This window comes from Leptonychotes weddellii, chromosome 16, assembly GCF_054177405.1.
Source record: "Leptonychotes weddellii isolate Sample4059 chromosome 16, ASM5417740v2, whole genome shotgun sequence".
In the NCBI taxonomy this organism is placed as follows: Eukaryota; Metazoa; Chordata; class Mammalia; order Carnivora; family Phocidae; genus Leptonychotes; species Leptonychotes weddellii.
In genome coordinates, this window is record NC_138384.1 from 2,324,405 (window position 1) to 2,346,245 (window position 21,841).

General features: G+C 52.0%; 1 long non-coding RNA gene across 1 annotated transcript in view; it reads left to right on the forward strand.

The window, feature by feature from the left end:
• Positions 1-21,841, forward strand: part of LOC145717504 (uncharacterized) — a 144,275-nt gene that overhangs the window by 34,769 nt on the left and 87,665 nt on the right. Inside the window, exon 3 of the long non-coding RNA XR_014140759.1 lies at positions 9,834-10,025. This is a non-coding gene — a long non-coding RNA (uncharacterized LOC145717504). The remainder of the gene's footprint in view (positions 1-9,833; positions 10,026-21,841) is intronic.

Below are 21,841 nucleotides of genomic sequence, written 5' to 3' on the forward strand. Positions count from 1 at the left end.
GGTGTGCGGTGTGAGAGTGTGTGTGTGAGTGTGAGAGTGTAGGGGGTGGGTATGGAGTGTGAGAGTGTTTGTGTGGGGGTGGATGTGCGTTGTGTGAGTGAGTGTGGGGAGAGTGGGGGTGTAGTGTGAGTGTGTGAGTGTATATGGAGGGGTGGGGTGTGCGGTGTGAGAGTGTGTGGGTGAGTGTGAGAGTGAGTTTGAATTTGTGTGTGAGTGCATCTCAGTGTGGGTGTGAGCATGACTGTGTGTGTGTGCAGTGAGTGGGTGTGTCACCGTGTGAATGTGTGAGCGTGCATGTGACTGCGTTAGAGAAAGGACGGAGACCGCGTCCCCAGGAAGGGCCTCTGGCGCTCAGCCCCCCACTTTGAGGAGGCTCATGGGTGTGAGGCGCTGGGAGCCCCTCGAGACAAGGACTCATTGTTTGAAGTTCTCAGCTTTGAGTAAACAGTCTCTCTCTCCCGTCAGCCGTGGGGAGGCGAGAATAAGCCAACTGATTCAGACGAGCGTGAGTGCCGGTCAAACAATACGGACATAGGGAATAAACAGATTCTACAGCACCGTAAATACGGTGATTTATGTCTTCCACACGCCGCGCGTGTCTGGGGTGGAGGAGGAGGAGGAGACAGGCTGAAGACAGAGGGGAAGCATCTGGCCTCCCAGTGAACTGGCTTCGCCGACCTTCATAGCTGCTTGGAACCCACAACGAGTCTGTCCGCGTGGGAGGGGCGCGTGTGGACCCGAACTGGCTGCTCGTTAGCGCTCGGAGAAGCCGGGCACGGTGGCCCCTGGGAAGTGGGAGATGTCCTGGAGCATGATGCTCTCAGCAAAGCCGTAGCCTCCCACCTGCTCCCCCGTGCAGACGAACTGGTCGTCACCATGAAGCATTTCTGCAAGGTGGCCGGCTTCGCATCCCCAACACCTGTCTTGGGGGACAGGAGGTAACGGCCCTGGGCCAGCCACCTTCACGGGCCAGCTGACCTCAGACAGGTCCTGTCGCATCCCCAAACCTCAGGCTCCTAAGCTGGGAAGTGGGGATTCACTTTGCCATCCCACTCCTGCCGCCTGGCCCTGCTCTGTGCCCCACGCCGGGCTGCGTGCTGCATGCTGTGGCCGTGTCCACGAGCATGGACACAGCCCGGCCCCTCACACCGCAGGATGGGGACTCACGGTCTGCAGGAGTGGCCAGAGCCAGAGCAAACCCTGGGCACGGGAAGGCTGGAGGGTGCACGGCCCGCCTCCCAGCGCACCGCTGGGCTTCCTCGGCGTCCGTCGGGCCGATGGAGCGTGTGCACGCAGTGACCCCTCTGTGTCCACGAGTCCAGCTTTGCCTGCCGTCACTCGGCAGTCTCTCCGGGAATTCTGTCCTACATTGGCGACGCCTCCTTCTCTTTACCCGGCTGCGTACCACTCTGTGTATGGACATCCCACCGTTTCTGTCACCAGGCTCCTGATGCTGGACATTGGGGCTGTTTCAATCCTTTGTTACTGTGAACAACGCTATACAAAATTCTTATCTTCATGCAGATGCTGGATTAGATCCATCAGTTAAATTGCTAGAAGTGGAGATTACTGGCAAAGTGTGTTTAAGTGTTTGATAAATGCTGTCTGGATGCTTTTGAAAAGAGCTAGCCAGATTTACAGAGCCCGGTGCAGCTGTTCCGCTTGGCCCCTCACGTTGGCACCACGACCCGCCGCCCCGTGCCTAACTCTGCCCTGGCGTCTGCCCCCGACGACCCGCACGAACACACACTAACAACGTGTGAGGCCTGGCAGTATCATCCCCACGGTGCCGTTCTGTCTCAGCAGCAGGAAGGGCAATGGCCAGGGAAGGGGATCCGGTCACCAGGCAGTGGGCTCTGGAGTTGCGGTTCCCCACTGAGCCCCTGCCTGCAGGCGGCACAGAGCCTGCCCGGGGCAGAGCAGAGGCGGGGTGAGGGGAGGAGAAAGGGAGGCCGTGGCTCTGGTTCTTTCCCTCCTACGCTTCTGGGGTCTTCAACGGCAGAAAAGAATGTGCCCTTGTCAGCATGAACCGAGAAGGTGGGAAGTCTGCTGAGACGCAGGAGCGCAGACTGAAAGGCCCACTTGCTAGATGCTGTGGGGTCCCTGCAAGCTGCCTTTCGGGGCTTTCTGGCCCCCCAGCCTGGGGCCGCCGACCGGCATCCACGGTCAGAGGGGTGGTCTCAGGCTCCAGAACAGCTGCACCAGGGTTTGCCCAATGCAGACTCAGGGTAGGGAGGTGGGCTCTCCTGGTAAGGCCTGGGGGTCCTGCCCCACACTGAGTGGAGGGGGACGTGGACATGGAACGGAGGTCTGGTCCCCACCGCACATGTTTCTGTGTGCGCCCTGAGGGCAAAGGCCAGAGCTCATCTTTTATTCAACTTGGTCCCTCTCAGCCCCAACTCATGGGGGTTCTTGCTCATTGATGTCTGCTGAGTGAGTAAAGGCAGGAAGGGAGGGAGGGAGGGAGGATAGGCCAGCGGACGGGACTCCACCATGGCTTTCCTCCTCCCTGGGGGCCTGACGCTGCTCTGGGGCAGTGTGGGGACACTTCAGATGGCAGAGAGTGTGAACCAAGGGGACGGCACAAGTCAGGCGGGGTTGGATGCAGAAGCTTGGCTAAAAACCGTATTTAATGTCAGTCAACAGAGTTGTCATTTGAACAGGAATTAAGTTCTAATGTTGGCACATAAACCCCCAATTAAGAACACTAGAGAAAAAATAAACCTCAAAAGCACAGTGACATCATCCACAGGGGCTGCGGGTCTGTGCTGGGGCGGCCGTACCTGGCCTGAGTGGGGGGGGGGGGGCCCGGACGCACGACGTGGCCGCGAGCGGGGCCTCCTGCGGCCTTCTCTGGCGCACAACACTCTCTCCAATGGGTGCCCAGGGGCTGGGCTCTGAGCTCATCTCCGTAAGATCCACGGAGTGACGCAGCGGCCAAAACGGCGCTCACTTTCCCAAATCCTTCTCTTCCCCGTCTCTCTCTGTCTCTCCTGTCAAACACCTAAAATCGAGTTCACGTGAGGCTCGGGCGCGTGCGCCATGTGCATAAAGTAATTTCCTGTTTGGGAACTTACTCCTGCTACCCGTACAGAGCACCAGTAGGACGTCACTTCTCAGCTCTGCCACGTGTGGCCACCGTGAAACACGGGGCTGGGGTGGGCACGCTGCTTGTAGTTTAAGAGAAGCCGAAGTAGATCATGGTTGGTGAAATCTCTCATTTTTGGAAATTTTAGCTCAAATTAGAAATGGAGATAAAACCCAACAAGTGTATGTGGCAGAAGCTGATGGGGGGTTCAGGGTGTGACCTCTGGGGGACAGGCTCTCCTGGGGAGGGTTTCGGTAGAAGTTCGTCCTTCGAGGGGGGGCCGTGGCTCCCCGCAAACTGGGCCCAGAACTGGCCTCTTCCTTGCTCCGTCTGCCACCTTCCCCTTTGACACAAAGGGCAGAGGACATCAGCCGCCAGATCTCCAGGTACGATGCATGGCCTCGGCCATTAGCGGCGGGCCACAAGAAGCCATGGGGGCTAGGGGGCAGGCGGTCTCTTTCAGCCCGCCAGAGGGGACCACCCTAGTTTGGGATTTGAGCAGTCCCAGTGTGAGCACGGGCTCCTCTTGCATTTGCCGTGTCTTTATTTTCGGTAATGGGTATCCTCTGAAAGTTTGGACATCCTTCTAGCTAACAAAAAACAGTGCCTCCGCTGAGCAGGACCTCCATGGAAGCAGGCCAGGGGCTTCCACCCGCCTGCCCTGGTGCAACCCATTTAGGGATCTAAACCCCAGCGCCCAAGGACTGGCACGTTCTTGGCCGTGCCTCGGTACTAAGCCCAATCTGGGAAGACCCACAATGCACAGCACAGTGGAATGGATAGACTTGGTATAGGTCAGAATGGAGCCTAACACAGCAACAAGAATGAGAGATCCACAACCAAACAGTGTGCTGAGCAAAATCAGCCAGACACGGGGAGTCCAGGCCATCTGAGTCCACGGGTGGAGAGTCCAGAAGCAGCAAGCCCAGCCCCATGAGGCCTTCTCTCGTCCAGGCACTGGGGTACAGTCAGGGGTAGAACTGAACAGACACGTGCCCCAGGGGAGCGTGGGTGCTGGAGGGAGATCAGACAATACTGAAAGTAAAGTGCACGGACACACGGGGAGAAAAGGAGAATGGGGGGCGGGCATGGGGAGTGTGGGGGTGCCGTGTGCATTGCAATAGGGTCACTGAGAGAAGGGTGTTCAAGACTTTGCCAGGGGGTCACGACGTCCCTTCATCTTCTGCAGACCAGGGCTCAGCGGCCACCTCCCCGGGAGCCTCCGCAGCCTCTGCTTTGCGTGTGCTTTCTCCCGTTTTGAAAACTGTTTTTATCTTGTCATTAAAGAGACACAATTGGCCCGTCTGTGTCAACGCAGATACGAGCCCTCCCCTTAGATCCCATTTCAATGTTGGAGTCACAAACCAGGCTAAATTTTCAAAAGCAGAGTGTGTCTGGCCTGATAGCTGGCTCCACTTGCAACGGAAAAAGCCATAAATAAACCCTGAGAGGCGATGATATCCCCCTGCTATCCAGGGGCACGGCCGAGGTGGAGGCAGGGGGGTGCGCAGCCCCGAGTGGCACACGGCACACAGGTGGGTCCCAGCAGCAGCCACAGGGCCGGGCTTGACCCAGAAGTGTGGCCCCTGCTGCAGACAGTGCCCTCCCCAGGCACCGTGGACATCCACACCCAGGGCAGACCACGGGGCCGCTGCCCCAAGACTCCCCAGTTCTCAGAGAACGCCCGCACCTGCTTCCGTCTGCTTGGCAGGACCGCCATGCACGGGGCAGCCTGCGTCTTCCGATTTTCAGTTTTCTCTCTCATTTTTTTGTCCCATTATCCGAGGGTGGCAAGTCTCCCTTGGACGCTCTGCAGGATGAATTTTTTGAAAATGCCTCTGGTCTGGGCAACAAGAGGTGACAGTAGTACTGATGGCCACCTGGTGATCAGAGAATTTTTGTCCTCATTTCATGGCGGGAAAGTGATGACCGCAGAGCGAGGAAGCTGGTGCTTCTCCCGCACGACGGCGTCCATCTGCAGCTGGTTGGGCACTTCCTTCCCAACTGGGCCATAACTACCTTTCCTGCGTGTGACATCTGTGGTTACGATTTTGTTTTAAGATTTTATTTATTTATTTGAGAGAGAGAGAGAGCGTGCATGCACAAGCCGAGGGAGCAACAGAGGGAGAGGGAGAAGCAGGTTCCCCCTGATCAGGGAGCCCCACACGGGTCTTGATCCCAGGACCCTGGGGTCATGACCTGAGCCGAAGGCAGACGCTTCACCGACTGAGCCACCCAGGCGCCCCCTGTGACTACGATTTTGATTAATGTTTTTTCTTGAATCAACTTTGATCTGACGCTTTCCTCTTTATCTTTTAACTCAACTTACCCCAGATAATATAAGGATTCCTGTTGGTTATATACATTTTTTTCTTAAAACACATTATTACAAGTGTAGACCAATTAACATGTTTCAAATGTGTCATCCGCACACAGTGGGAAGTGCTTTGTGGACCCTGGTGAAGCACATGCCATCTGGGACCTGGCACCCTGCGCGGACACTGGGTGGGGAGGATGAGTCTCAGACTTTGAGGTGGAGTGATCCTATCCCACCTCCCCCAGGGAATATCCCTGGATATATTGTCCCACTTTTATTTGGAATATGCATTGCCTGAAGTGTGTTGGACATTTTGTCGACATACAACACACATGTGGAAAAGAACACAGGCTTACCCCGCCCCCACGTGTGTCTGTGTGAGTTCCGCGAGGACAGGGGTCTGTTATGCTCACTGCTGTCTCCTCAGCACCTACAACAGTGCTGGGCACATAGTAGGTCCTCAGTAAATAATATTGAAGACGTGCGCTGATGGGTAGAAGGTGGAAATTGGGTTTCTCCCTCTGGCTTTGCTCTTTTCTATCTCCAAGCCACAATGGAGCTAGCATGACCCTTTAACATGCAACATGATTTTTGTCACTCGGCTCCTAAGACCATCCTGGCAACCCTCCCTGGTTTGCACGAGGCTTAGAATAGTGCCCCTGACCCAGTTCCTATGTCAAAGTCCTGACCCCCCCACCCCAGTGTGATGGTGTTTGAAGAGGGACCCTTGAGAGGTAATTAGATCAGGGCATGAAGATAGGGCCTCTTGATAGGATCATGTCCCTGTAAGAGGAGGAAGAAAGACCAAGTGAGGACATGGGGGAGAAGGCAGTTGTCTACAAACCAGGAAGAGGGACCTCACCAGGAAGCAGATTGGCTGGCACTTTGATCTCATACTTCAGCCACCAGAAATGCAAGAAATACAAGTGTGCTTAAGCTGCCCAGTCTGTGGTGCTTTGTTATGGCAGCCTGAGCCGACATAAGACACACAATGAAGTCCAAACCCTTTAGCATGATATTCAAGGTCCCAGCTCCCTTTACCTGGAAGTTGCACCTGCCCCTCCAGTCCCTTCACGCTGGACCCTTCTGCATGTTCTTGGGTATGCACAGTTCCTTCCCTTCAGCTTTTGCCCATGTTCCCTCTGCCTGGAATGCTTTTCCTCCACTGTCACCTGAACAGCTCCGTAATGGCTCAGTGTCCCTCTCACCTCCAAGAGATGCCTTTGCCGACCACCATCTCCTCCCACCACCCTTTCCCTGTGCCCCAAGCACATGTGATTGATTGCCCCTTCATGTCAGCCAGGACAGGCGAGCAACAAATTAACCCTGAAACCTCAGTGACTTCACACAATCAAGGTCTATTTCTCACTTGGGTTACATGTTCAAAAAAGTTCAGGGGGTCCCCTTTCCCCATCATCAGTTAGGGACCCAGGCTGGTGGAGGCTTCCCTTCTGGACACAGGTAGGGGTAGAGAGTGTCAAGAACTGACTCCTGCCCTTAACTGCCCCTGACCCAAGTGCCACAGGTCACTGCCCACAATCCATTGGCCAGACTAATCACTGGCCCCCAACCTAACTGGGATGGAGGTGGGAAAATGTATTAATCCCTCATGTGTGCTCAGGAAAAGGAAAATAAAACAGAATGGTCTCTGCCATACCCCATCGTAGAACATCAACGACTTGTAATTGCCTATTTAGTGTCTTCTCATTCCCCTCCCCAACTGAAGTTCCTCTGGTCCCCAGATTTCCGTTTTCCCCCCAATTTTACCCTGGGCACCTAGCATAGTGCCTTCCTGAGGGGCCGTGAGGGTTTGAGAAGAAGCCCCATGGCCTGCCCAGCCTGGTGCTCCGAGCAGTCCTCCTGCATTCCCAGGTGCAGCCCTGATTTCTCTGATGCCCTACAGTTGTGTGTGCTGACTGCACTGAGCCTTCTTCATCCATCTCCTCTCACTGTCTGCCAGCCATCAGAAGATGCTGAGCATCTATGGAAAATCCTCAGTGCACTCCATCTGTCTTGTCTGTTTTTCATTGTGTTTGTGCTGGCTTTTTTCTTTTTTTCTTTTTGGTCCAATAAACAAGGAAAAAGCAATGAAGTAAACAGTGTGAGGTTTAAAGGGTTTTCAACAAATGAACAATCCCTAACTGTGTTCTGTTTTGGGAATGTGAATCCTTAGTTTACACTGATAGCTGACTACACATTTGGATGACATTTGGATGACAGCCAGTTTTCCAGGGTGAATAAGCACCTCGAAAGGGACAAATATTTTTCACACTCTGTCAGTGAAATGGAGGCTCAAATATTTAAAAATAAATACATAGAAAGGGAAGAAAGAAAGAAAATAAAAGGCAAGGAGACCCTGCTGACCTTCATTTCCAGATGAGCTAAAAACAAGTTTTTGTAGTTCTCTTTACGGCTTCCAAAGAACAAAACCTTTTACTTTAACTCCTCTGCGCTACTACTCCCAGAACAAGCTTTTCTAAAATGTCTTTCTTGAGATCAGACAAGGGACTTCACTCTTTAGGGCTCAACTTCTTTATCTGTAAAATGGAGGTAATTACAGTTCCTCATTCACAGGGCAATTATGAGAACTCAAATGAGTTAATATATGCAAAAGGCTTGGGCTAGGGACTGGCACCTGTGGTTCCATGTAAGTGTTCGTTGTCACCATCATCACCACCATCGTTCTCATCCCATCCTCACTGTCATCATCATGATCACCATCATTACCACTATCATTACCACCATCATTGCCATCACCACCATCATCATCAAAAGCATGATCACCATGATTAATATCATCACCACCAACATCATCACCATCATCATCACCACCACCACCACGACCATCACCATCATCGTCATCATCACCACCATCACCATCATCATCATAATCGTGATCAGTGTCATCATTACCATCGCCATCATCACCATCACCACCATCATCATCATCACCATCATCATCATAATCATTATCATGATCACCATGATCAGTGTCATCATTACCATCACCACCATCATCACCATCACCACCATCACCATCATCATCATAATCATGATCACCATGATCAGTATCATCACCATCATCACCACCATCACCATGACCATCACCATCATCACCACTATCACCATCATCACCGCCACCATCATCATCATCATCATAATCATGATCATTACCACCATCATCATCACCACCACCATCATTACCATTATCACCATCATCACCACCATCATCATCACCACCATTATCACCAGCATCAGCAGCAGCAGCAGGAGCAGCAGCATCATCATCAGCAGGTACAAATTTCATCTGATGGAGGCAATGAAAGCAGGTATCAGGGAGCCACCCTCTGGTTAGTGTTAAACAGTGGCCATTCAGTGGGAGATAAGCTTGACTGCTGAGTATAGACCTAAAATTTCAGTGTATTGCCATTTACCTGGCTTTCACCCTAGGGAGGCACCGGCATGGGGGTCCACACACCCCATACACCAATGCACTTGATTTCTTTCTGAAAATCCCCTACACTGATTCTATTCTGCTGTAAGGATCATGACATAAATGTGGTGGTTGGCTGGACAATTCTTCAGAATTCAAGCAGAAGCAGAATTGATCCTCCATTACCAGGGTTGCAGAGCAAACTCCAGAATGTCAACAGGGGTCACCCCTGGGAGCAGCATTACAAATAAGGTGCCCCCATGTCCTGGTTGGCCCCAGTCAGCCTTGATTTATGCCTGACATCTCCTGGTGTTATTAGTCACAGTGCCCCTTCTCATTGCAAAAATGTCCCTGTTTGGATAACAAGTTATATGAGCATCATAATTTTGAGCAATTTGTATGTTCTTTTGCTTGTGTTTATTTTCTAAGCTTTCAACAGGGAACTTTTTGTAATAGAGTAAACACAGGTGACAGACCACCAGCCCAGGTACCACCTTCCCCAGAGAAAGTTCCCTGCTCCCCCAGCATGGATCACTCAAGGCAGGATGCTCGAGTCCTTTGTTCCTTGCCCAACACACGGCGGGCAGGCATTAAATACAGGCCATCCAATAGAACGTTGGAAAGCCTCACCCTCAGCTTTTGAGTAATGGTTGTCTTACTATAGCAATGGTGCAAAATTAAAGCAGTTCTACTGTGGACGTAACACACAACCTTCTCCCAGGATGCTGTCCCATTTGCTGGGAGGTGTAGGGCAAGGCTTGCTCGCGCCACACAAGATCTTTGGCGCGCTCTGTCTGCTTGGTGCTTCCACCAGTGAAAGCTCTCCATGTGGGAGCAGAAAGAAATGAGCCCAGGTACCACACCCAGGACCGAATTCCTGGGTCTGCACCTTTATACTCTGTGGGGTTTTAATACACTCCTGCCTGATGTTATAGGGATTTTGTTCCACGCGCCTTTGAACTACCTTACAACAATAAAGTGCTCTCTTTTGACAGGTTGGCCTGGTAGCAAGATTGGCCTTATTTCCATTCTCCTACCGAAAGTGACAATGCAGCCGAGTGCCACCTCTGGGGGCCAGGGGAGCCCTGTGATCGGATGAGAGACGGTTTCACACTGTGGCAGTGACCCTTCGGAAAAGGAAGCAACCGGACATTTCCTCGGCACATTGTCTTTCTGCAAAATTACAAGTAAGGAATATTTGTCCTGGATTGATTTTCCTTCCTTGCACGCCAGCAAAAACTTGCTAAGTTTAAGAGAAATGGAGAAAAAGCCTGCATTATTACATTTTAATGGGCAATCATGTTCAAACAAATCAAAGAGCCTGATGACTTCCCCAGTTCCACATCTGCCCAGGGGCCATAACCACCCACACACCTAGAGGCCTGAGATGTTCTGGGCTGCAGATTTTAGATAAGTTGACTCTCATGCAGTGGTTTTCTACCTGGCTGCCCCTGGAACCACCTCTGCACTTGCCACTGCGTCTCCAGGGACTGCTCCTCCCATGGCGTCCCTCGGGTTTGGCTTCTCGTGACTTTCTGGGGTACCTCCCCTGACCACCCCCACACAGCACTCCGTTTCTTCCCATACCTGCCACAACCTTTAATGGTGTCTCCTGCTGGTTGACGTGTTGATTTGCTGATTCTCTGTTTTTCCCCTGCAAGGAAAACTCCGTGAGGGCCAAGACTCGTATTATTCATCCCTATAACATCATTTCTGAATGAATGAATGAATGAATGAATGAATGAATGATGGATTATAGCTTGAAATGCCCCGTTCTTAAAGGTTCAGTGCTCGTTCCTTTGCAGGAAGCCAGGCTGGGCGGTCTCTGAGTTGTCTTCTAGTTTGTGGTTCCAACATAAAACCACCTTTTCTCTCCCCAACAGAATCCACAACACCACCTCAAATCCAGCTCCCACAGAAAACATCCCCAGGACTCTCCCCACCCTCCCCCATCATGCCCTCAGTGCACAAACATGCACTATGCCCCAACTGAACACTAGCATGGCGCTTTGACGGGGATTCCCTGTGGACTGGGCATCTTGGGGAGCAGGCTGTCCTGGGGAACTGAGTGCAGACACAAGGAGAAGGGGGCACCCGGACTCTGTGGGCTAGGGGTCTTCCTTCCCGTCACCTGGTCTCCTGCTCTAGACTGACTTGCGGGTCTTCTGGGTGGTACCAAAGTATCCTAGTTGTGCAAATTTCTGCATATGTAAGCACCTTCCTTCATACCAGCTGGAGCCCCACAGAGGTTCTCCTAGGCCTTTTTTCTGCTTAACATGAAAGTGCGCGGCTTGAATAGTCAATGGCTCCATCCAGCACGAGGGCAAGGGATGCTGCTGGGTCACAGCTACCTTCCTGGGGGCCCCAAAAAGCAGGTGGAAAGTAGATGTTTAGGAGGGGAGGGCCCACCTGGAAATGAGGGAGGAAACATGGTATTGTGTATTTCTTCTTGTACTTGTGGGCTATTCCCAAGGGCGCTGACAGGGAATGTCTGCATAGACATTGGTGCTCTGAATTGCTGCCCGATGCCTTGCCAAAGAGACCCCGCCTCTGACTCTCCGACCCGATACATCACGCACCCTCACACACCTGCACGGTCACACGTGCCCACACATCCACACATCACGTGCACACACTCTTGCACACACTCAGACACACACTTTTACAAACACACAGCCCTCACACAAGCCCACCCACTCACACACACTCACAGACACACCTACACTCACGTACCACTCACATATTTGCAGCCACATGCATTTGCACATTCACAAACACAATTCACACTCCTACACAAACTCTCATGCACGCGCGCACGTGCACACACACACACACACACACACACACTCCAGGAGATATCATCACACCTAAGTCACCACCCTCTTTTTTCAATCTCTAAAAAGCTTCATTACCAAAATAAGCCGAACATGTGAGGTATGGCATCCACCTTGTTGAAGGGCTGGGATTTATTGGCCAACCGGTAAATCAAAACACATGGAAAAGTGCTACATTTAGGAACACACTGCGACTGTATTACTCCTCATTTTACTGGTTCATCTCTAATCGGAACCAGCTGGTAATAAAGAATAGAGTTCACGGAATCCAGTCTTTGTTGAAAGCTGGGCCCGGGTGGATGCTGGAAGCTCACAAGCACAATGCAAACAGCTGTAATTGACTTGCAAGGTCAGGCTCTGGGTAAAACTCGGGGACAGAGGTGACGCTACAGCTGGTGCATAGAATGCCGGGCTCAAGGTTACGTGTAAGTGTGTAAAGAGACGCCAAAGAGAAAGGCTTCCACTTACGAGGCTCCCCCCGTGCCTGTCCCTGTTGATGTGTCTCAGGCAGCTTTAGAAGTACACAGTTACTCTGGGCTACTTGTTGACATTAATCATAGTAATCATAATGATGACACCCATGATGATAATTATGGTGATGAAGGTGATGGTGGTGGTAATGATGGTGGTGATGAAGGTGGTGATGATGTTGGTGATGGTGGTGATGACGTGATGAAGATGATGAAGGTAATGAAGGTGATGGTGGTGGTGATGGTGATGATGATGATGGTGATGATGATGATGGTGATGGTGGTGGTGGTGATGATGGTGGTGATGAAGGTGATGGTGGTGGTGATGGTGATGATGATGATGGTGATGATGATGATGGTGATGATGACGGTGATGATGACGGTGATGGTGATGAAGGTGATGGTGGTGATGATGATGGTGATGATGACGGTGATGATGACGGTGATGGTGATGAAGGTGATGGTGGTGATGGTGATGGTGGTGATGTAGGTGATGATGGTGATGGTGGTGGTCGTAATGATGGTGGTGATGAAGGTGATGGTGGTGGTGATGGTGATGGTGATGATGGTGATGATGATGGTGATGATGACGGTGATGGTGATGGTGGTGATGGTGATGATGGTGACAATTGTGATAATGGTGGTGATGGTGGTGGTGATGGTGATTGTGGTGGTGGTGATGGCGATGATGGTGATGGTGATGATGGTGATGCTGCTGATGATGATGGTGATGATGGTGATGGTGATGATGATGATGATGGTGATGATGATGTTGATGGTGATGAAGGTGATGGTGATGATGACGGTGATGACGGTGATGGTGATGAAGGTGATGGTGGTGATGGTGATGGTGGTGATGTAGGTGATGATGATGGTGATGGTGGTGATGATGTTGGTGATGGTGGTGATGACGTGATGAAGATGATGAAGGTAATGAAGGTGGTGATGGTGGTCGTGGTGATGATGGTGATGGCAGTGCTGACAATGGTGATGATGAAGTTAGCAACTTCAAACAAGCCACACAAAGCACACGGAGCATCTCCATATCACAGGGCTACAGTGTTAATGCTGTGAGAGTATAACCTTGACAACATAAATTGAGTAACTTTCCTTTTTTCTGTGTGATTTATCTATTTTAAACACTCTTTCCCCCAAACAAGGAAACTGGCATCTGAATTCTAGAAATGGAACATACACACTTGCCACCCCAATTCCTCTTCCTGTCTCTAATCAGCTCAATGGGTCCACCCTTTGGAAAACTGTGAAACATTAGGAGGGTCTGTAGGATATTTTTAGCACCATTCTACACCATTCTACCTCTTCCTCTTCCTGCAGGGTTGTGTGATATGTACCTTGTTTAACAAACATACTTTAATTTTATATGTAGATTTAAAAAATAATTCTGCTAATAATTTGAGATCTGCAGAGGGTTCAGTGTCATAGTTGGGACTGCCAGTCTAGACCTAGGACCAGGGCACCCTCTACTCGTTTGCTGCACTTTCTCCTGGGCCTGGGCAGGCCTTGCAAACCATCTTACACAGAATCTACAGCTAGAGTCACATTCTTTCTTGACATGGGGTATCTGGGATTCAGTAACAATTGCTGGAAGTCCGTGAGATCAAATGGATCTGTCATTCCTGGAGGCATTGTAATAAAAATAATACCAGGTCTTTCCATGTCCAGCTCAATCTCTTGGCTTTCCCTGACCCAGTAGTGAGAGTATGGAGTTGATTAGGATGCATTGCATTTCTACATCATGAACATAGAAAGGTTTAACCATTTTGGTGGTTAGAACTCTGTACTCAGCTCATTAAATCCATTCAGGAAAACTGCTGTTTGAAACCATACAATGGATTCACTTATCTTTGGCTATTGAGACGGCCGTGTGTCTGCTCTGCTCACAACCCCTTGATGAAAAAAGCGGCCCCTTGGGAGAACCACCCCTCCTTGGCACCGTGCTATGTGTCACTTTGCTGCTGGAATGTGAGCTCCACAAGGGCAGGGACTCTTCATTGTCTCGTTCCCCACCACTCCTCACTGTCTTGAACAGTACCTGGTGCAAAGCTGCTTAATAGATTTATTGAATCAACGAATGAATGAGGGGCACCTCCAGATCGCCGAGTCCCTGGTTAGAAGAGTGACATTCTGTTGGGGAATAGGTCCCCTTGGCTATCTCCTTGCCTATGTAGAGAACAGCATGGAGAAGAAGTCCCAACTTGTGTTTCCAATAAGAAAGGCATGATTTTTAAAATTTATTTTTGTGACCATGGGGAGCCCCTTTTGTGATAAGTCACCTGCTAGTGGAGGTGCAGCTTCGGAAATCAGGGTGCCCAGTGACTACGGTTTGCATTTCCCACCATGTTTGGAGCCTGCGCCTATGAAGAAGAGGTTGAGGGCTTTACAAGGAAATGTGGCAGAGTATGTGCCTTGTTTTCCTGGCACGTTCCTCCCTGCTTTGCTAAGGCAGTGACAAGATTGGAGCTCCTGTCTCACAAGTCAGGCCTCTTGGCCTTTCCTGGCTCCATTTTGGCACCGTGTTCAGACCTGGAGAGGGAGATACAGAGTGGTGTGCATCTTCGGGGCAACATGGCAGGGGTGTAAGGGTCTGCAGCTTCCAGACAGAAGGACAAACACACACTTGGGTGGGGGCATCTCTCCGGCTGGTGGACAACCCCTGGGGCCCTCTTTACAGTGTCCTTGGGAAGACTTTCCAAGACCTGAGAATGATAGTGGGTTTCCTTGGCATGTCTGGTGGATTCCAAAGCTGTGACTTTGGCTTGTTGGATGTTCTCTGAAGTGACAAGGGCTGTCTTCTCTCAATGAACAGGACATGCCGGAGAATTTCCTTCTCATTAGATATGATCCCCAGCGTCTTAGAGGACCCGTGTTGGAGAGGGAGGTGTAGAGGGACAACAGACCCCTAGTGAGTGAACTATAATGAATGAAGACCATCCTTTCCACAGCCCCAGTCCTACACCAAACTGGGAAAGGTGTCCCAGCAGATCACTGCAAAAGATTTTGGACCCCAGCTCTGGAATGAAGAGGACTGGGAGATTTTTCTTGCCTTCAGGAAAGATACAGCTCCCCTTCTCTTTATCCCTGGCCTTCCCTCCAGATACCTTCTTTAGTATTGTGGTCCCCAAAGGGAATGTGAGACCACGACCTAGCTCATGAAGGCCCTCAGTGGGGAAGGCTGGGCCATCATGATGTTAGACAATGCAACCTGCAAACCGGCATCATTTTTTGAATGTCAGAAGGAGTGTCAATACCAAGTACCTCACCTTCCTTCTTCCTAAAGGAACACAGATTTTATGCAAAGGGGCCAGGTGTCCAGCTAACAGACTATATTTCCAGCCTCCTTCAGCACCGAGGGATCACCACCTTCCCCTTCATTAACACTGTGTTGGTGAGGACCGAGAGACCGTAGAGTGCTGACGTAGCCCTCCAGCCACCCCTTGCTGCTGAAACTGATATGGAAACATCTGTGACCAACAGTGTCAGCCATGGAGCCTGGGTTCAAATCCCAGCACGTCCAAGTAATGGGGACAAGTTACACTCTCTGTGCTTCAGTGGCTTCCCTGCGTGCAAAGTGGGGGCAGGAATGGTCTCTGGCATAGGGGTGACGGGAGGGTGAGACGGTCGGTGGTGGGGTGGGGCCCCTGATGGTTTTATTTTCACCATGATCATCCCTGGGAATAACAGAGCCCCTTGGTCTGCACTTAGCAGAGCTTCTGGATGTTTCTGGCGGTCATACCATTCCTTTCCTAGAGTATGTGCTCTCCCTAAATCCAGGAAGATGCTAAAGAGAAACCCATGGCCTGGCACCGATCAGTGTGGGTCCAGGAAGGAAATGGCCCTGAAGCAAACGAATGAGGTCTGGTGTTCTGGATCTGCCGGGGGGGAGCTGTGAGAGACGCTGGCTCCCGGAAGCTGCCAAGCACACCCCATTGTACATGGGTCATGCATTTCCCCCATGCACATGTACACATGCCTGCCACCTGGCCTTTGCTTTGGCCATTCTTTCTCCTGAAATGCCCTTTGCCCTCTCTGCCAAATCACCCCTCTGGGTTAAAGTACTGCTCAAGCATGTGCCTAGGTAGTGTTTCATTTACTTCTCGCAACCCCTCTGCAAAGCCGTCAAAGTGGGCCCCATTACCTCCACTCAGCAGAGGAGAAAACGGAGGCATAGAGAAGGGAATGCATTTGCCCAAAGTCACCAGACCAGTACGCAGTGGACACCCCTTCCCTTCTCTGCACCGGCTCCTTGAGGCATCGTGGGGTTCCTTGGAACCCAGTTTGAAGACCACTGCCCTGGCCACTCTCCTGGGCCTTCCCAGGCTGCAGAGTGCTTACGAATAGGACTTGGTCATTTTTTGTAGTCCTGAGGTGGTAAGCGGCAGATAAAATTCAGCATGCACTGTACCCAACAGGGATCACCAGGTGCTCTGACAGCAAAATGTTTTCCTTCCTCAATCTGGAAATGGCTGGTCTTCTCCACAGGCACATTCTTGCCCACCCACAAAGGCTGAAGCTGAAAATTCTCTGATTAACAAGCCACGGAGGGCGCTGTGCTGAGCAGAGCGGGTACTTTTCAGGCAGCCAGTGGGAGCCCGATGCGAACTTTCCGCTGGCGCATCCGAATGGGGCAGCTTGGCTGTGTCTCCATGGCAACAGCATCAACAGGAAAAGGAGCAGGGCCTCTGCTGTCCTTGGCGGGACAGTTCCCCATTTCCCTTTAGGTCTGGCACTGCTTCACCAATGGAATAAAAATGGAACGCGAGATATATTTACACTTGCCGAGTTAGCAGCTGAAAAGCTCGTGTGTTTGCTTAAATGTGAGCAAAAGTGAAATCTCTGCCCCCACCCAAACAGGGTGTTTTCTGATTATAAAATGTGTGTTTGATAGAAGTTTTGACAGCTATCTGGTCCCAGATGTGGAGCTACAAGTTAATTCAGAGTCCCACGTGATGCCTTCTTGTGTGTCTGTCATCGGTTAGTGGTAATGGCCCGTCGCCCCTGGAGGGAGAGGTCCCTTCCTGACACGGGAGGTGCAGAAAAGACATTTGCATGGGGACAGTGGGGGTGGTACTCCTGAGTGTCCCTCAACTCAGCAAAGTCTACTCTCTGACAGGGGTACAGGGGGGTGGATGGCACTTAGTGGAACTGTGTTACATTAGGGACCAGGTCACCACCCCCAGGAAGCTGTCTGTAAGATGGAGCTCCGTCTCCCAACTGGTGGTAAAATGTGAGATTCTCCTCCTAGCCCCAAGGCTCTGAGTCATTTGCACTGAAAAGGGGTTCAGGAATCTACATGTTCACAATATCTGGCGTTTCTGATGCGGTAGTGAGTGAGTCACACTTTGAAAAACAAGCCCGTAGGGCTATGGTTCTCAAACTCTAGCACAGTCTGGATCCCCTGCAGGTCAGTGTCCCGCCCACTGGACACCCACAACCTCAGATCAAGAGTCTCACGCTCCACCAACTGAGCCACCCGGGGGGCCTTGAATCTGCATTTCTAACAAGTTCTCAGGGGAGGCTTTGCCGCTGTTCCTTGGTTCCCACTTTGAGAACCACTCTTTTCCTGTCTTGGAGAGAAAAAGTCAGCTGGGTCATGTCAGTGGCTCAAAGGAAGGGCAACCATGCCTTACTCATGTTTATGTCCTCCAGCAAGGATGAGTGAGCTCTTTCTTGGCCAATTAAATTCACCTTGAGAACTTTTAGAAGGCTCTACTGATGTTCTAATCTCGGGGTGTGGGGGGGCGGGTTTCCAGCATCAGTATTTTTTTAAAACTGTCCTCCCCCACATGTAGCCAGAACTGAGAACCACCACCCTACCATCCTTGGCACTGAAACCAATTTCAGTTTTTATGTTGGGGTTTGCTGAGTGCTCACTGTATTCTTTTATTTGGGAGTTATCAATAGTTATCAATAATTATCAAGTTATCAAGTGCCTACTGTCTTGCAGTGGTGACCTGTCTGGTCCTCAAGCAGCTCCCAGGACACTGGAGGCAGAAGTGTGTGACACACTCAGGTTGAAGGAAGGCAGGCGCCGTACAACCACAAAGCAGAGAGGACTGTTTTTGTGGGAGTTGGGGCAGGGCGTGAAAACCTTCCAGAAGAAGGCAGAATCTGAACAAACGGCTCCACAAAGGCCAGAAGTTCATTCCAGGCTGATGGGACAGCCTTCTGGGGCTTAACCCTGAAACGGTATAGAATATTCCGTAAATCTTAGCTGGCCAGTGTTGCTGGAGCGTGGAGGGGATGCAGGAGTCGCGAAGATGAGGAAGGAGAGTTTAGAAGTGAATTGCCTTTGGAGGTGGGATTATAGTTCATTCCCCACCCACCCACCAAGAGCTGGAGGTGTGGCCGCAGGGTGGGATGGGTCCTCACCCCCTACCCCTGCGGTGGCGGGTAGGGGGTGGGGAAGCCAGGTCTTTGAGTCTGCCTTCCTTTAAAAAGCAGGGACTCTGATCCCTTCCTGTGAGCATTTGGTGCCAGGGTTCCTGCTAGAGCCCGGGTGTCCTTCTCCTTTGAGAAACGAGCAGGAAGACAGGGCAGACGGGACAGCTTGCTGGGAGAGTCGGTCCCTCGTCCTGTTCCTGCCTCTCGTGCGGGTCCCCTGTCATGGCTGCGTCTATGAATGACCTTGGGCAGGAAATCTGAAGGCCTCTCTAGCTCTCTCTTTAGAAAGTCATCTTCAGGGAAAACCTTCCCATGGTTCTTCTCTGGAGCGCCTGGCCTCTCCCTAGCTCCGCCCCACCTGGCTCCGTAAACCACTCCCTCTCCAAACTCCCTCCGATGAATCTGGGTGTCACAGAGCACGGCGCTGGCCCCGTCCGTGCATTGCATCTGCCACATCCACGGAGTCCAGTGCAGAAAGCCCCTCCCGCTCCCCCCCACCCGGGCTTGTGGATCCCTCAAGAGAAACCTGTTTATTCAACCGTGTTTTGGGAATTAGAACCAGGGCCTTGCTCTTGTTTGGCGAGTGGGTTGGGAAAAGGCAGACTTGAAAGAAGGAACTTGGACATCTTCTTGGGGGGCGGTCTTGAGGATCGGCCAAGCGGAGCCTTGGACCCCCGGGTGCCAGAGTGGGGTTCTGGGGGGCCTTGTTCATCCTCTGGTTGCTTTCTTAGCAATCCCATCACGTGTGTGGCCAGGTCCTTGTATTTCTTCTGTTTTCAATATTCGGAGCATTTCGACTCTCCTGTTTGGACCTTAACTGACACAGATGGCAAATGGGTTTCCTCCTGTGTCATGGCAGTAAGGGACTACCGGGACACTCGGGGACCTACAGTATGTTCAGATGATTGGGGGAGAGTGGTGAGGGCAGAGCCAGACCAGGCGGGGCCGTCAGCTTCGTGGAGGACCGCAGCTACGGCCTGAGGGCAGTGGGCAGCCGCTGCTGCGTGTCCAGAAGGATTGGGGGTGGTGGGGCGTGATCGCATGGTCCCCAGTAGGGGAGGCATGAGACGCAGAAACACATGGCAGATGCTGGGACGTGTCCTGAAATGAGGACTTGACTTTTACAGGCCAACACGTGCCAGGGGCTCGGAGAAACGTGATCCCACACTTCCAGGGAGCTCGCACTCATGGACTCAGAGATTTCAAAGGCCAATCTCTTTGGGAGCTCTTCTCGCCCCTCACGTGAAACGGAACAGTGTACTAGGGCTTGGGTGTAGGGGGGGGAGGACTCCAGGAGCCAGTGAGGCGGAGGGGGCTGGGGGGCTTCGGCAAAGCCAGCAACAAAGAGCCCAGTGACCCAGTGAAGCCTGAAGCAGGCCAGACATGAAAGGAATATGCTGGAAAAATTAACTCAGTGTTTGCTTTGGGAACCAGTCTGACGGCTCTTAATCCAGTGGGTGTGTGTGTATTGCAGCTCACGGGACGTCCCAGATCCCCGGCAGAGCGACAAAGAGCCGTTTGTGAGGTTTTCACCCACACCCTGGCCGCCGGGACCATGCCGGCAGTGGTCCTGCCATGGGGGGCATCCAGCCTTCTCCAAGCGGCCTGCTCTGAGGCTGCCTCCTTGTTGACTCTTCCTCTTCTTCCCACCTTGACGTTCTCACTTTGGGACAATAAATGGCAAGAAGTCACCAAGCCCAGAGGCTAAAAATGCATGGGAGGTCTGTGTTTGAAAGTGCGTCTATTAGATCAAGAAGACAAGAAGGATGCCCTGGTCCTGGGAGGGGGTTCGGGGGCCAGGGCCAGCCAGCAGGACTGAAGGAATGGGAGTGGAGGCCACGACCCCGCTGCTCCGTCAAGCCTGCTCGGTGGAATCCTAGCGCACACGCGCGCAGACATCTCTCATTCAGGAACCTGATCAGATGTGCTTGAAAAGAAGTCACGTTTCAAATTCCTTTCTCCCTGTTTTAACCAGATCAGCCCCAGGGAAAGGGAAGCCATGGCCAGAATTCAGAGACAAAAAAAGAAGTGACTTCTGAGATTTTTGAGCTTTCTGAGCCCCAAGTCCTGCCCTTTGAGGGCGAGTTCAACGACTTTCCAGGGTACCCTTGGCCACATGTGGCTTCTGCCTCACCACTAAGCTGAGAAGGGACCCCGCCGTGCACTGTGTACAAGGCCATCACCCACAAGGTCCAGTCTCGGGGCAGCGTGGTCATGAGAGAAGCCGAGTCCGGGAACCAGGGCAAATTTTAAAGTAACCCACGTGCTGGCAGCATCTGTCAGCCACCATGAGGGGCGTAAGTGGGCCAGAGCAATCCGTTTCAGAGTGTCCCCTTTGCTCTCCTGTCCATTCCCTCCCACATCACAGCCGCTCCCCTGCCTCTCTCCCCAAACAGAAACAAGACCACTTCTTTCCATTGGTGACTGAAACGCTAATCTGGGGAGTCGGGGTCCTTCCTGACGATAAAGCCAGCCGAATGCCCAATCCTCTGTATCGGGTGCGTGTGGGTCAGGGTTAGCATAGACAGTAGCTACCCTAGGTACCGTATCTGTCCCTGTCACCGAAGAGAGGGTGTTTGAAGGACACCTGTGTGGTTTTCCTTCCTCCTAACCCTCAGTCTGGAACAGACGCTCCCCGCTCAGCCATCATGAGTGGGTGAACCTCAACCTAACTCTTGGGTCTAATGTCCCGTGTGAGCCTTTGGACTCTTCTCTCCAGCCAGGCAGGACACACCCTCATCCCCACACCCCCAGAGCACACCTTTCATTCCTTTTCCACCTGTGTTGAGAGTACCGTGGAGCCCCCACCGCAGCCCAGGTGGGAAGAGAGAAGAGCCTCTCAGTTCATGGCAGCTGCTTCATTTAAGGCCTCCATTACCAGCAGCTAAATGCACTTCTGAGAAGATCAGTTATGATTATTGCTTTAATATAAATATGATGTTGGTTAACAACTCACCATGGGGCAAACGGGTGCTCTGGAAACAAGTGTCTTCATTCTCCCAGGGGCCCTGTCCGCTGCCCACCTGTCCGTCCTATCCTGCCCGGCCCAGAGTGCGAAGCCAGGTGTGGTGGGCAGCAGAGTGCATACAGCCCCGTTCAGTCCCCAGCCCCCGGCCCTGCCATCTCCTCTTTCCAGGGAAGGAACATCCTGGAACACCACCACAACCGCAGACCCAAATTCGCTCTTGCCCTGGTTTGGAGTGGTTTCTGGTCAAGCTGTTTGAGGTCAACCTGGTGTCGTGGGGAGTTGAGCCTTGGCAGCGATCTGGGTCCTCATGTGCACCTCGCTGCTGGCTG